Raw genomic sequence first — 13,339 nt, 5'->3', positions numbered from 1 at the left:
TTGGTTTTTTGAAAAATTAAACAAAATTGATAAACCTCTAGCCAGGCTTCTCAAGAAGAAAAGGGAGATGACCCAAATAGATAAAATCATGAAGCAAAATGGAATTATTACAACCAATCCCTCAGAGATACAAACAATTATCAGGGAATACTATGAAAAATTATATGCCAACAAACTGGACAACCTGGAAGAAATGGACAAATTCCTAAACACCCACACTCTTCCAAAATTCAATCAGGAGGAAATAGAAAGCTTGAACAGACCCATAACCAGCGAAGAAATTGAATCAGTTATCAAAAATATCCCAACAAATAAGAGTCCAGGACCAGATGGCTTCCCAGGGGAGTTCTACCAGACGTTTAAAGCAGAGATAATACCTATCCTTCTCAAGCTGTTCCAAAAAATAGAAAGGGAAGAAAAACTTCCAGACTCATTCTATGAAGCCAGTATTACTTTGATTCCTAAACCAGACAGAGACCCAGTAAAAAAAGAGAACTACAGGCCAATATCCCTGATGAATATGGATGCAAAAATTCTCAATAAGATACTAGCAAATCGAATTCAACAGCATATAAAACGAATTATTCACCATGATCAAGTGGGATTCATTCCTGGGCTGCAGGGCTGGTTCAGTATTTGCAAATCAATCAACGTGATACATCACATTAATAAAAGAAAAGATAAGAACCATATGATCCTGTCAATTGATGCAGAAAAGGCATTTGACAAAATTCAGCAACGTTTCTTAATAAAAACCCTTCAGAAAGTCGTGATAGAAGGAACATACTTAAAGATCATAAAAGCCATTTATGAAAAGCCCACAGCTAACATCATCCTCAATGGGAAAAAACTGAGAGCTTTTTCCCTGAGATCAGGAACACGACAGGGATGTCCACTCTCACCGCTGTTGTTTAACATAGTGTTGGAAGTTCTAGCATCAGCAATCAGACAACAAAAGGAAATCAAAGGCATCAATATTGGCAAAGATGAAGTTAAGCTTTCACTTTTTGCAGACAACATGATATTATACATGGAAAACCGGACAGACTCCACCAAAAGTCTGCTAGAACTGATACACGAATTTAGCAAAGTCGTAGGATACAAAATCAATGTACAGAAATCAGTTGCATTCTTATACACTAATAATGAAGCAACAGAAAGACAAATAAAGAAACTGATCCCATTCACAATTGCACCAAGAAGCATAAAATACCTAGGAATAAACCTAACCAACGATGTAAAAGATCTGTATGCTGAAAAATATAGAAAGCTTATGAAGGTAATTGAAGAAGATACAAAGTAATGGAAAAACATTCCATGCTCATGGATTGGAAGAATAAATATTGTCAAAATGTCAATACTACCCAAAGCTATCTACACATTCAATGCAATCCCAATCAAAATTGCACCAGCATTCTTCTCGAAGCTAGAACAAGCAATTCTAAAATTCATATGGAACCACAAAAGGCCCCGAATAGCCAAAGTGATTTTGAAGACCAAAGCAGGAGGCATCACAATCCCAGACTTTAGCCTCTACTACAAAGCTGTCATCATCAAGACAGCATGGTATTGGCACAAAAACAGACACATAGACCAATGGAATAGAATAGAAACCCCAGAACTAGACCCACAAACGTATGGCCAACTCATCTTTGACAAAGCAGGAAAGAACATCCAATGGAAAAAAGACAGTCTCTTTAACAAATGGTGCTGGGAGAACTGGACAGCAACATGCAGAAGGTTGAAACTAGACCACTTTCTCACACCATTAACAAAAAATAAACTCAAAATGGATAAAGGACCTGAATGTGAGACAGGAAACCATCAAAACCCTAGAGGAGAAAGCAGGAAAAGACCTCTCTGACCTCAGCTGTAGCAATGTCTTACTTGACACATCCCCAAAGGCAAAGAAATTAAAAGCAAAAAATGAACTACTGGGACCTTATGAAGATAAAAAGCTTCTGCACAGCAAAGGAAACAACCAACAAAACTGAAAGGCAACCAATGGAATGGGAAAAGATATTTGCAAATGACATATCGGACAACGGGCTAGTATCCAAAATCTATAAAGAGCTCACCAAACTCCACACCCGAAAAACAAATAACCCAGTGAAGAAATGGACAGAAAACATGAATAGACACTTCTCTAAAGAAGACATCCAGGGGTGCCTGGGTGGCTCAGTCGGTTAAGCGTCTGACTTCAGCTCAGGTCGCGATCTCACGGTTCGTGAGTTCGAGCCCCGCGTCAGGCTCTGGGCTGATGGCTCAGAGCCTGGAGCCTGCTTCCAATTCTATGTCTCCCTCTCTCTCTGCCCCTCCCCCATTCATGCTCTGTCTCTCTCTGTCTCAAAAATAAATAAACGTTAAAAAAAATTTAAAAAAAAAGAGAAGACATCCGTGTGGCCAACAGGAACATGAAAAGATGCTCAACGTCACTCCTCATCAGGGAAATACAAATCAAAACCACACTCAGATATCACCTCACGCCAGTCAGAGTGGCCAAAATGAACAAATCAGGAGACTATAAATGCTGGAGAGGATGTGGAGAAACGGGAACCCTCTTGCACTGTTGGTGGGAATGCAAACTGGTGCAGCCACTCTGGAAAACAGTGTGGAGGTTCCTCAAAAAATTAAAAATAGACCTACCCTATGACCCAGTAATAGCACTGCTAGGAATTTGCCCAAGGGATACAGGAATACGGATGCATAGGGGCACTTGTACCCCAATGTTTATAGCAGCACTCTCAACAATAGCCAAATTATGGAAAGAGCCTAAATGTCCATCAACTGATGAATGGATAAAGAAATTGTGGTTTATATACACAATGGAGTACTACGCGGCAATGAGAAAGAATGAAATATGTCCCTTTGTAGCAACGTGGATGGAACTGGAGAGTGTGATGCTAAGTGAAATAAGCCTTGCAGAGAAAGACAGATACCATATGGCTTCACTCTTATGTGGATCCTGAGAAACGTAACAGAAACCCATGGGGGAGGGGAAGGAAAAAAAAAAAAAGAGGTTAGAGTGGGAGAGAGCCAAAGCATAAGAGACTGTTAAAAACTGAGAACAAACTGAGGGTTGATGGGGGGTGGGAAGGAGGGAAGGGTGGGTGATGGGTATTGAGGAGGGCACCTTTTGGGATGAGCACTGGGTGTTGTATGGGAACCAATTTGACAATAAATTTCATATATTGAAAAAAAAGTTTTGGCCTTATGTTCGGTGATTTGGGGGAGCAAGTTTAACAACGTGATACTTTGCTCTGGATTGGATATAGTCAGGAAGAAGAGGTAATTCTATGGTGACCTATTTTAACAAATCCTATCTAAAACACAGGAGGAATGTAGTAAGGTTAAAACTATAATATGTGCTGGAGGCAGCAGCCACCTATCCACGAGAGAGAAATGTTTGGTTAGGTTCAAGGTTTAGACCATGTTTGTTTGTTTTTTCCTTATCTAAGTTCAATCATAATTATGGAGTAGTCTTACTTTTGTCTTGATCCATCATATTCACAGAGTGGCCTTGCCTTATCCTGCTATTTTGCAAAATGCATATATATTCAGTAGGTGAATGCCAAGACCAAGCTGTGAGCCCTAGCCATCTCCTAGCAACATCAATGCCTACTTGATAATGCTAGGGCTGTTGCTAATGACGAGGGGCTGCTTTTCTTCTTCTCAAGGATACAGAGTATTAAAAGCATTCCAAATAACCCATATTGCATCATCTCTGCTCGAATATATGTTACTGAAGATAATGCAAGCCATCTGATCATGCATTCCTGTTTCGTGCATATAAGAAATGGTGGTATAAAGATTAAAGGACATGACCTCTATTAATCCTAGGGTATTAAAGTATAGTGCTGGAATAGAAACAAGGGTTTTAAAAGAAATCTTGCGCAATCATAAAATACCCACAGATTACGTCAGTTTGCATGTTTTTCCTGCACAAATGGAAAATGCAAAATAAAAAATATGTAACCTTAAAAGAAAAACCCGAGAGTTTTATTATTGAACCTAGATATTCTCTCTAGTTTTCTGTGGTTCCTTGCCTACTTGTGCTTCTGTATATTTTTCTTTCAAAAATCAACCATGGCTTCCTCTTAAAAGAGTAGTGTGAACTCTACGTTTCATAGACATTTATATTCAGAATTATTGGATGTGCATTTCATTATAAACTTGTAGCCTGGGTTAAGAAGTTACTATACATGGACATTATAGTTTGTTTTTAAAGTTAAACAGTTTGAAAGACCATTATTATATGAAGCAAAACAAAAATCAAAAAGTAATCCTGATGTAATGGTAGATCAGCAACCAAAATATTTTTGTTAACATTTAAATATAGATACCTATTTTTGAATCAGTGACTATATATCTGACTTTATTGTTAAATTTTACTGGTCATATCCAAAACATGTCTTCAAAGCGTACATTAATAAAATAAAATAATCTGGGATACTGCTTTCCCAAAGAATCAGAAAATCATAAGGTTTAATGAATAGCTAAATAATAAAGTCACTCATCTAATACCCCAAAAAACTGTTTAATTATAATGTTGATTTACACTCACGAGCGCACACACACACACACACACTACTGCTTTAAAGTGCACATTGCGATAACCATATATACTCTGGGGCTGCACTGTCCAGTATCTCAGGAAATGGTGAATAACTTTCAAGCCACTATGATTTGGGAGCATTTCGGTAGATGCCTGGATATCAAGCCCTGCATATTGAAAATACTTGATGTCTGTAGGCCTTATGTTCTGCTGCAAGGTTGTTGATAAAATCATGATTTTTATTTTCTAAACACACATACAAAGAGAGAGAGACAGATAGAGAGAATGAATACTGAGTCCCACATTTCTACTTCCATGCCATCTACCTATTGGCAAGCAACACATTTCCTCAAGGATAAGTTCAGTTATTTAGAGCAAATACTAAAATGTTCCTTCAACCAAGTTGGTGGATTGTGGGGTTGAGTCCCCAGGAGTGCCCTCTGGGCCTCATGTGAGAATTCAACTTGAACTTGTACATCTATGCCTTGCCTATGACCAGGGTGCTTCACTGGCCAAATCCCAGTTTTAGGTTCTGCAAAGACCAGAGTCTGGGTTTTAACCTCAGCTGGTAGAGTTGCCGTTCTCACTGTTCACAGTCCTTCTGATTATGCCTTGATTCTTTATTACCAGGTTAAGAATCTGTATCTCTAACACTGACGATTGCCGTCCGCAGGCTTCCTGCTGTACTCTATGCTAATTAAACAGTCTCGAGCAATACTTGGTTATCAGATGTATTTAGACATTTTTAGTGAATTTCTGTTCATACCAATGATACATCTGTTCAGTTCTGTAAGAAAATTCCATTTGCAATACCTTTTATTTTTTCCCTTAACATTTTTAGAATTTATTTTGGTTAGGTCTAAGTCATTGATAATTCAAAGATCTCAGGGTAACCTTTGTATTAAGGTTGTCAAACTGTATTTTAAAACAATAGTATGCTTTTAACATAAAAGGGATGTTATTCTTAATTTTTAATGTAATGCTACACTGAAAGGAGAAACTGCTTTGCCTAGGTGAGCCATGATACATATTTCACTGATAAATAATTTTAACGATATCAAGGTTATTGGAAATTTAAATATAGGACTTAAATGATAATTCAGAGTTTTTCATATATCAAAATAAAATAGATGTAATTTTCCTTTCTTATAAACATCTGATTTTCATGTTAACTATATTATTTTTATTTTAGAGAGGAAGAGAGAGAGCATGAGTGTGGGGGGAGGGCAAAGAGAAAGAGAGAATCTTAAGAATGGTCTGCACATAGCACATTCGCAGGGCATGGGGCTTGATCCCACAACCCTGAGATCATGACCTGAGCTGAAATCAAGACTTGGATGCTCAACTGACTGAGCCACTCAGGCACCCCAACAGTGTGAGTTTAAATCTCACTCTTAGCAGTTCAAGCCTATAGTTTAGTGAGGATTTTGTTTTCTAATAAAAGCGATTTAAATAAATTAATATGACTTTCAAAACATCAAGACAAATTGATCCTAACATAAACGTCAGTTTCAAACTGATCTGTTATATAAGAACTTGATGCTAAAATAGATTATTTAAAACTAGTATAATATACATGATATATAATTCTAAATATGTTCTAACCTAATAAGGATTTTCACTTGCACAAACTAACATGGTTTTTGAAAGTATTTTCTTAATAAATAATAAATAAATAGCAATTGTATTATTCTTTGGGAAAACAAACTGAAAAGTGATTTTTCTTTCTGCCCTTTCAATTCCCTGCTGGAGACTGAATTGAGAGGGAGTTGAATACATTTGCTGAGGACCCGGACGACAGGGCAGGATTAAATCCATGAGCAGAACCTGGAATCCCAGGTGTCAGGAACAAGAAATTAATAGAAAAGGGGAGCTGTAGCTTAAATTTAATATTCTCACAGTTATTTTTGCAAAGAGCAGCAGTCAGGAAGAAATGGGAGCTAGAGAATTCATAGGGCAACTGCATGATAAAACATTTGCAGAAGGCGAAGTAGACCTGTGGAACGTTAATAAGTGAGGCTGCCATTGGCACGACACCATGAATTAGTCAGGTATAAATACACTTCCTTGAAGTGGGAAATACACCAGTATTAGAAAAGAATCTTTATTCTGTTGGCTTTTGTCACTTTTTTGCTCACCAATTTGCAGTTTACTCACCAATTTTGTTGTTGTTGTTGCTTAGAAAGAAAGAGTGCCAGTGGAAGAGGGGCAGAGAGAGAGGGAGACACAGAACCTGAAGCAGGTTCCAGGCTCCGAGCTTTCAACACGGGGCTCCATGCCGGGCTCGAACTCACAAACTGTAAGATCATGACCTGAGCCAAAGTTGGTCGCTCAACTGACTGAGCCACCCAGGCGCCCCAACCCAGTCACCAATTTAAAGGAGTAAGTGAGCAAGATTTCTGGTATTTTCTGATTTTATTCTACCATCTGTTTCTTGATTGAGTCATGTCCTCAGGTCTCTGGCCTCAGATACTCTGTTGGTACTTTTCTAAAATAATCTCCACTATGGATTTCATTTATCACTTTCAGTCAAATCCTTATCAAATTTGTATCTCAACACTTGACCTTCAGTTCCTGTTCTTAAATGCCTGAGAAGCATCTACCCAGGGTATCTTAAAGGCACCTCAAACTTAATATATCCTCTACTAAGTTTTCTAATTAAAAAAAAAAAAATAGATGTTCCTAAAAATAAAAGTACAGAAAAGAACAATATTCATTTTCCCACTACCTTCTTTAAACTCTTCTGATATTGTGGTGTAATTGCTACAGGATTATTCAATTGTTTTTACAAAAGTGGTATATTCTTATTATAAAAATTTCAAACATTACAAAAGAAGCATGAAGATGACAGTGAAATATAAGAGCAAATACCATGACCCAATTTAGGAATATGAAGGGAGTATCATTACAGAAAATTGTATCAACTCAAAATTTACTACTAGCTCTTTAACACAACCTCTCCTTTACCAAGTTTAATATATACGTTCATCTTTCATTTGACTAAATACAGTGGTCACATGGATGATATTCTGCTTTGCCCTGAAGAAAAACTCAAGGGTGCTATATTTATTGAATTTGTTCATATTGGAGAGGTCTGTCTGTTGATTTTAATCCTAAATGGGCGGCATACTGGTGATAAATTCTCAAGGTAGTCTCACCCACAGATTTTATAGATGTTCCTACATTGTCTTTTACCATTCATTCTGTTTCTTTGCTTTAAAAAGAGAGAGAGAGAGACAGGCTTGATCATTTTCACCTAATTTGCTTTTTTTTTTTTTTTTGGACTGTATTACAAAATATTTTTTCTTTCCTCCATCTTTGAAAAATAATTGTTGTATTGAAATATGTCTCTGTTTTCTTAAATTCTTTAGGAGATAGGATTCCTTTTGATGGATTAGTCAGTTAAGGGTCCGACTCTTGATTTTTGCTTGGGTCATGATCTCACGATTCACGGGGTCTTGGCTGGCAGCGTGGAGCCCGCTTGAGATTCTCTGTCTCCCTCTCTTCTTTGCCACTCACCCACTCTCTTTCTCTCTCTTTCTCAAAAATAAATAAATAAACATTTTTAAAAGAACATAGAACCCACTTTTTGACAATTAGTTCCTTCATTTTAAGAAAGTGCATTTTATTTTCTGTATTATATTTTTGAACTCTAGAAATACATTATAATATCTCTTTAAGCATTTTGTCCTTAAATGTTTTTGCAATGATTACAGTCATCTCAAGCCTTTCTACTACAATGATTTGATTTTTAGTAGTGTATTTTCTCTTTCTTTCTTTTCTAACTATAAAGTCCAAATTGATGTTGTGTTAATTCTCAGTTTCTCAAGACTGAAATCCCCTTTGTATCTCATTCTGTTGTTTAATCATTTAATGCTTGAGCTCTTATTTTGCTATGTTGTATTCTTATTATGCTGATTCCTGTAGCGATAAGCTATTGCAAGAAATTTTCTTTTTTTTTCCTTGAACTGGCTTCTTAGACTTTAGAATATTATTATTATTTCATCTGTTTTAACATATTTTTCATTTATTGGCATATGATATTTTGTTCATTACCTGCTCTTATTTTTGTAGGCTTCCTTATTTGAGGTCAAATCCATCCAACATTGAATTTTTTTTGAGGACTGTGTGAGAATTCTTGTCACTCTTCCCACAGTATCTGAGGGCAGTTTGTTTTCCCCTCTGAGCTACAGTCTGAGGGCTAAGTATGGCCTGGAGTAGAAGGGGAGAGAAGGTGGAAATCTCACATGAGTACATAAGGCTTAAATCTATTTAAGAATAAATGAGCTATGCTCTTTTTCTTCTGAGAGTTTTAAAAATATCTGTACAGAAGCTTATTCTGCATAAGGGTCAGGGACAGAGAAGGGAGAACAATTTTTATGTGGTCCCTATCATTTACTCAGTTTAAGAAGACTCCCAGAGGGTTTATTCTATCCAGACAGAGTCATCTCTTTCATTTATTTTCCCCAGCCTACCTACTTATTCCCAGCAGCTGTTTCCACTAATTCTCAAACAAAAAGAGAAAATAAATGATGTGCTATTCTGTTTTGCTTCTCCCCAGATTCGAGAGTGTTAATCAGGATTCTTAAGGTAGTGTGAACTCAACTCTGCTGGTGCCAGGGGGTGGAATACTGTGCTTGTCCTCTATTTAAGAAGTTTCTATTACTTTGACATTCAGACTTTAAAAGTACAAGGCATAGTATATGCTTTATCCTTTACTTGATTACCACTTGAACGGTTTTATTTGTTTTTATTCTTACCACATTAGGCTGATTTTCATTAAGTTTTAGGAAAGTCAAATTCTAAGGCACATTTTAAAACAGCCTTCCCAAAGAGCCTGAATTCCCAGACTTTTCATTCCAAATCACTATTTATTCCAAATCAGTTCAGTTCTATTGCTAATCTAAGGATATCACTGAAGTTCTTTTTGACTCTTTGCTCTTGCTTCTCTGCCAACATACAATCACTCTTTGAAGTACATAAGTTCTGTGCCTGAAAATACTTTGATGATTCTTTATCTTTTTTTAATCTCTGAAATACATATTTTTAGTTCCGTCCTACATCCCTTCTATAATGGACTACTAGGCAAACCACTTCATTAGAATTTTTGCCACTAATCCACCTAACTTTCGAAAATAACAAAGAAACAAGTCTTTATTGCTACCAATAATGCAAAATGCATTTTATTTGTCTCTCTAACCCTCAGATATTTTGTGGCTTTCATGTTATTGCAAACATGGCCCAAATGAAACAGCTAGCTAATCAGGGGCAGAACCAGGAATTGAATCTACATTTGACAGAATTAACTATTCCCATTCTATCATTTCAGATATTTTTTTCCATATGACTTCTAAGCTAATATATGAAGTGTATGCTTTCCATTTTCAGATAATTAAGATGATAAATTCATTATGAAAATATAAATCTAGAGGGGCATTATAAACTTTTTTTTTCTAAAGCTTCCTTCCATACTAGATGATATCTCAATAAAAAAAAAAAAACATAATAAACTTGCTAGGTGGGCTTCCTGATTTTCATTATTGCCAAAAGCTACTGACAATGTTTTATATTAGAACATAAATAAGCGGATAACTACGTTTTCTCGTTTGACATTTCTTAATGTTGGGGAGCCCTGACCAATTGGAAACAAAAATAAAATAAATGGAAAGAAAATTATCCCTTTTCCTACAATATTCCCACTGAAACTCAAATTAATGAGACATCCAAGAGCTGCATAATAAGGAACACTTCTGATCTGTTTCTCCCACTCACTCCAGTAACTGTCTATTGATTTTTATGAACCGTTAAAATGGGGTCATTTTAATTATAGTTTTTAAAAGTGTGGTTGAAACATTTCAAGATTGTTTTTACCTAATATTATTTTAATTTGATATAAATGCATTTTCACTGGCAAGGAATCTGTAATTTCATGGTTTAGAGTTGCATGTGTTTTCCAGTGGCCCAACAGGGTTTGATTTTATTATGCATTCTAATTTCAAATTTTCTTCCTTTGAAATGATAAAGCTACATTTCAGCCAGAAGTGGTCCCTTATATATGTAAGCAATGTGTTCCATGACGTACTAGGTATACTAAACAGTTTCTGTTCTTTAAAATGACTACGAATAACTACTTGCCCTTTGAAGAGCTGTAACTCTCTTTGGAGGCAGATACGAAAAACTTCTAAGTCTGCATTGTGTTAACAATACACTAACTTTGCTATCAATACTAAATTTTCAAAATCAAGTTTCTATCATTTAAAAACATTATTAGATGGCTAGGGAAGAAAAATAAAATAAGTTTCACTGAGCATTCAATATGTGGCAAACAATATGGTAGCCATTTTACATTTATAATCTCATTTAATCCTAAAAAAATGAAAAAAAAATCTATAGAGTTAGATTTTGTTCCAACTTCATAGATGTGGCTGTAGAAGCTCACAGAAAATATTAGAAAGGAATGCAGCTGCTACATAATGGAGTGAGTACTACAACTCAGCTCTGAAGGGCTAAGATACAGATCATGTTCATTATCCAATCACACCCACGTTAATGTGGTATAAACAAACGGTCATCCATCCACTGGATAGTTACCACCCACAGATGCGCAAGAACTTTGCTGCACTCTAGAGTGTAACATCAGTACGGGAGGAACTAAACACTACACAAAGAACATAAATGCTCTTCTGAGATTATTTTGTATCCATTTTACAAAAGTTTGCTAAGGGCCAAATTCATAGTTAGCTTTGAAAGTATGAGGGGCGCCTGGGTGGCTCAGTCGGTTAAGCGTCTGACTTCGGCTCAGGTCATGATCTCACAGTCGGTGAGTTCGAGCCCCGCGTTGGGCTCTGTGCTGACAGTGCAGAGCCTGGAGCCTGTTTCTGATTCTGTGTCTCCCTCTCTCTCTGACCCTCCCCCATTCATGCTCTGTCTCTCTCTGTCTCAAAAATAAAAAAAAAAAAAAAAAAAAAAGTATGAGTAATTGTTCCCTGCTTTAGAACAGTGTCAGTCCCCCTAACGTTGAAGTGATATTTATTGAATCTCAAATACACTGAAGTTAGATAATGGGTGGTTCATGATAATAACAGGATTTCCAAGCAGCAGCTTTTTGGTGGGCAGAAGAAGTCAAATAAATGTAAACTGATTCATGACAGGAAGCAAAGACACATTGCTGCTGACTGCCAGAAATTGACAACAATCAATCAATTTGGCATGCAGCAATTAAAAACAAGGTAGCTGTAATTGAACAAATGTGTCAACCAGCTTATAAGTAAAGGGGTAGAGGCAGAGGCACAAATAGTTACAAGATCTAAAAACACTGGATCTTTTCATTAATCAAAAGGCAGACTTCATAACTCTACTCGGTAATGAGCCTTCCAAGTAATGTTTTTTTTATTGTTCAAGTATCTTCTAAGTCAACAAATATGAATATATGTAGAGTCATACATAATTACAGCATAAAGCTATGCTTTACAAGTGATGTGTGGGCTTAACCTTCATTTTTTTTCAAATAATACTAGAAACAAGGAGTATTGTGGTGTGAAAAGGTTCAAACAATTTTATATAGCATTTGTGCATCATGAAAACTTAGATCTCTTGAGAATGCAGGATGCTTCTTATAAGATACAGTGCATTCAATCACAGTAATGCAAAAATTGTGAATTGTGTAGGTGATGCATTTATTTTTTTGGTAAGTGATGAGTTTAAACATGAAGCAGATAACATGTTTTTATACTGTGTCAATTTTATCCTTTAGTTTATAAGAAAATTAAAAAAGAGACAAAGATAATTTTAGAACCAAAGTAATTATAGATTATTTTACTGCTTTTTCTGAAGCTTAAAATAACTCTTGAAGACTGAAGTCCAAAGCAAAATTAAATTACTCATGATAAAGGATCAGTTTTATATAACATTTCTCTTTAACAGTTTATACATAGGCAAAATAGGATGGTGTGAAGTATACTATAGTGACTTTCAGCCACATTGACTTTACTGTTTTTACTACTGTAATGCATAATAAAGAGAAGAGTTAATGTTAGTTACATGTCAGTTATTTACTTCATATAAGAGTAGATACATGTAGAAATTTTTAATGAAATTGAATATTTCCAAACCCTGATATATGTTGCTGATACATAATTTAAAGGGTAAAAACACTACTTATGTACTTTTATTTATTTGCAAAGATAATCATATGCTGATTTAATATGCAGATGTTTGGAGTAGTTTGTGTTGAACATAGATTTAGACAATGGACAACACTTACAAGTTGACTGGACGGCATACATGGATGCTATGTGGCCACTGATTATTAGAAATCAAATAAATCCTAAGGAAAAAAATAGATTAAGCTAAGATATAACCCAGATTTTCTAAATCTATCTAGAGCTCATTCTGCTTCACTATGTTGGTCCCATCATGAATATTTGAAAATTTTCTATGTAGTAAACAAGCATATATTTGAAATTAGAGTGTGTGGATTTTTATTCTTTAGAAGAGAATTAGAATAAAGTCACTAACTTCATCCTTTATGGTAGAAGGAAATGAGCCAAGGGAAAACACATTGTACTATCAGTGTAAATTAACCCTTAGAGTTATATAATTTTCCTGAAAATGGGAGATAATGAACCCACTCACACTATAGATGATCCAAAACATGAGGTCTCAAAAGAATCAGATCCCCTGAATTATGACAGAAGGATACAAACTGTTCCCTAGGGCTTTTTTGAACTGTGGCTTGTTGAAAACAGAAATAGTGGGTAAAATTTATTCCCTGAAATAAAGCTA

This window comes from Panthera tigris, chromosome B1 (genome assembly GCF_018350195.1).
Source record: "Panthera tigris isolate Pti1 chromosome B1, P.tigris_Pti1_mat1.1, whole genome shotgun sequence".
NCBI lineage: Eukaryota > Metazoa > Chordata > Mammalia > Carnivora > Felidae > Panthera > Panthera tigris.
The sequence above is the reverse complement of the archived record's forward strand: the minus strand, read 5'-3'. Positions refer to the sequence as shown.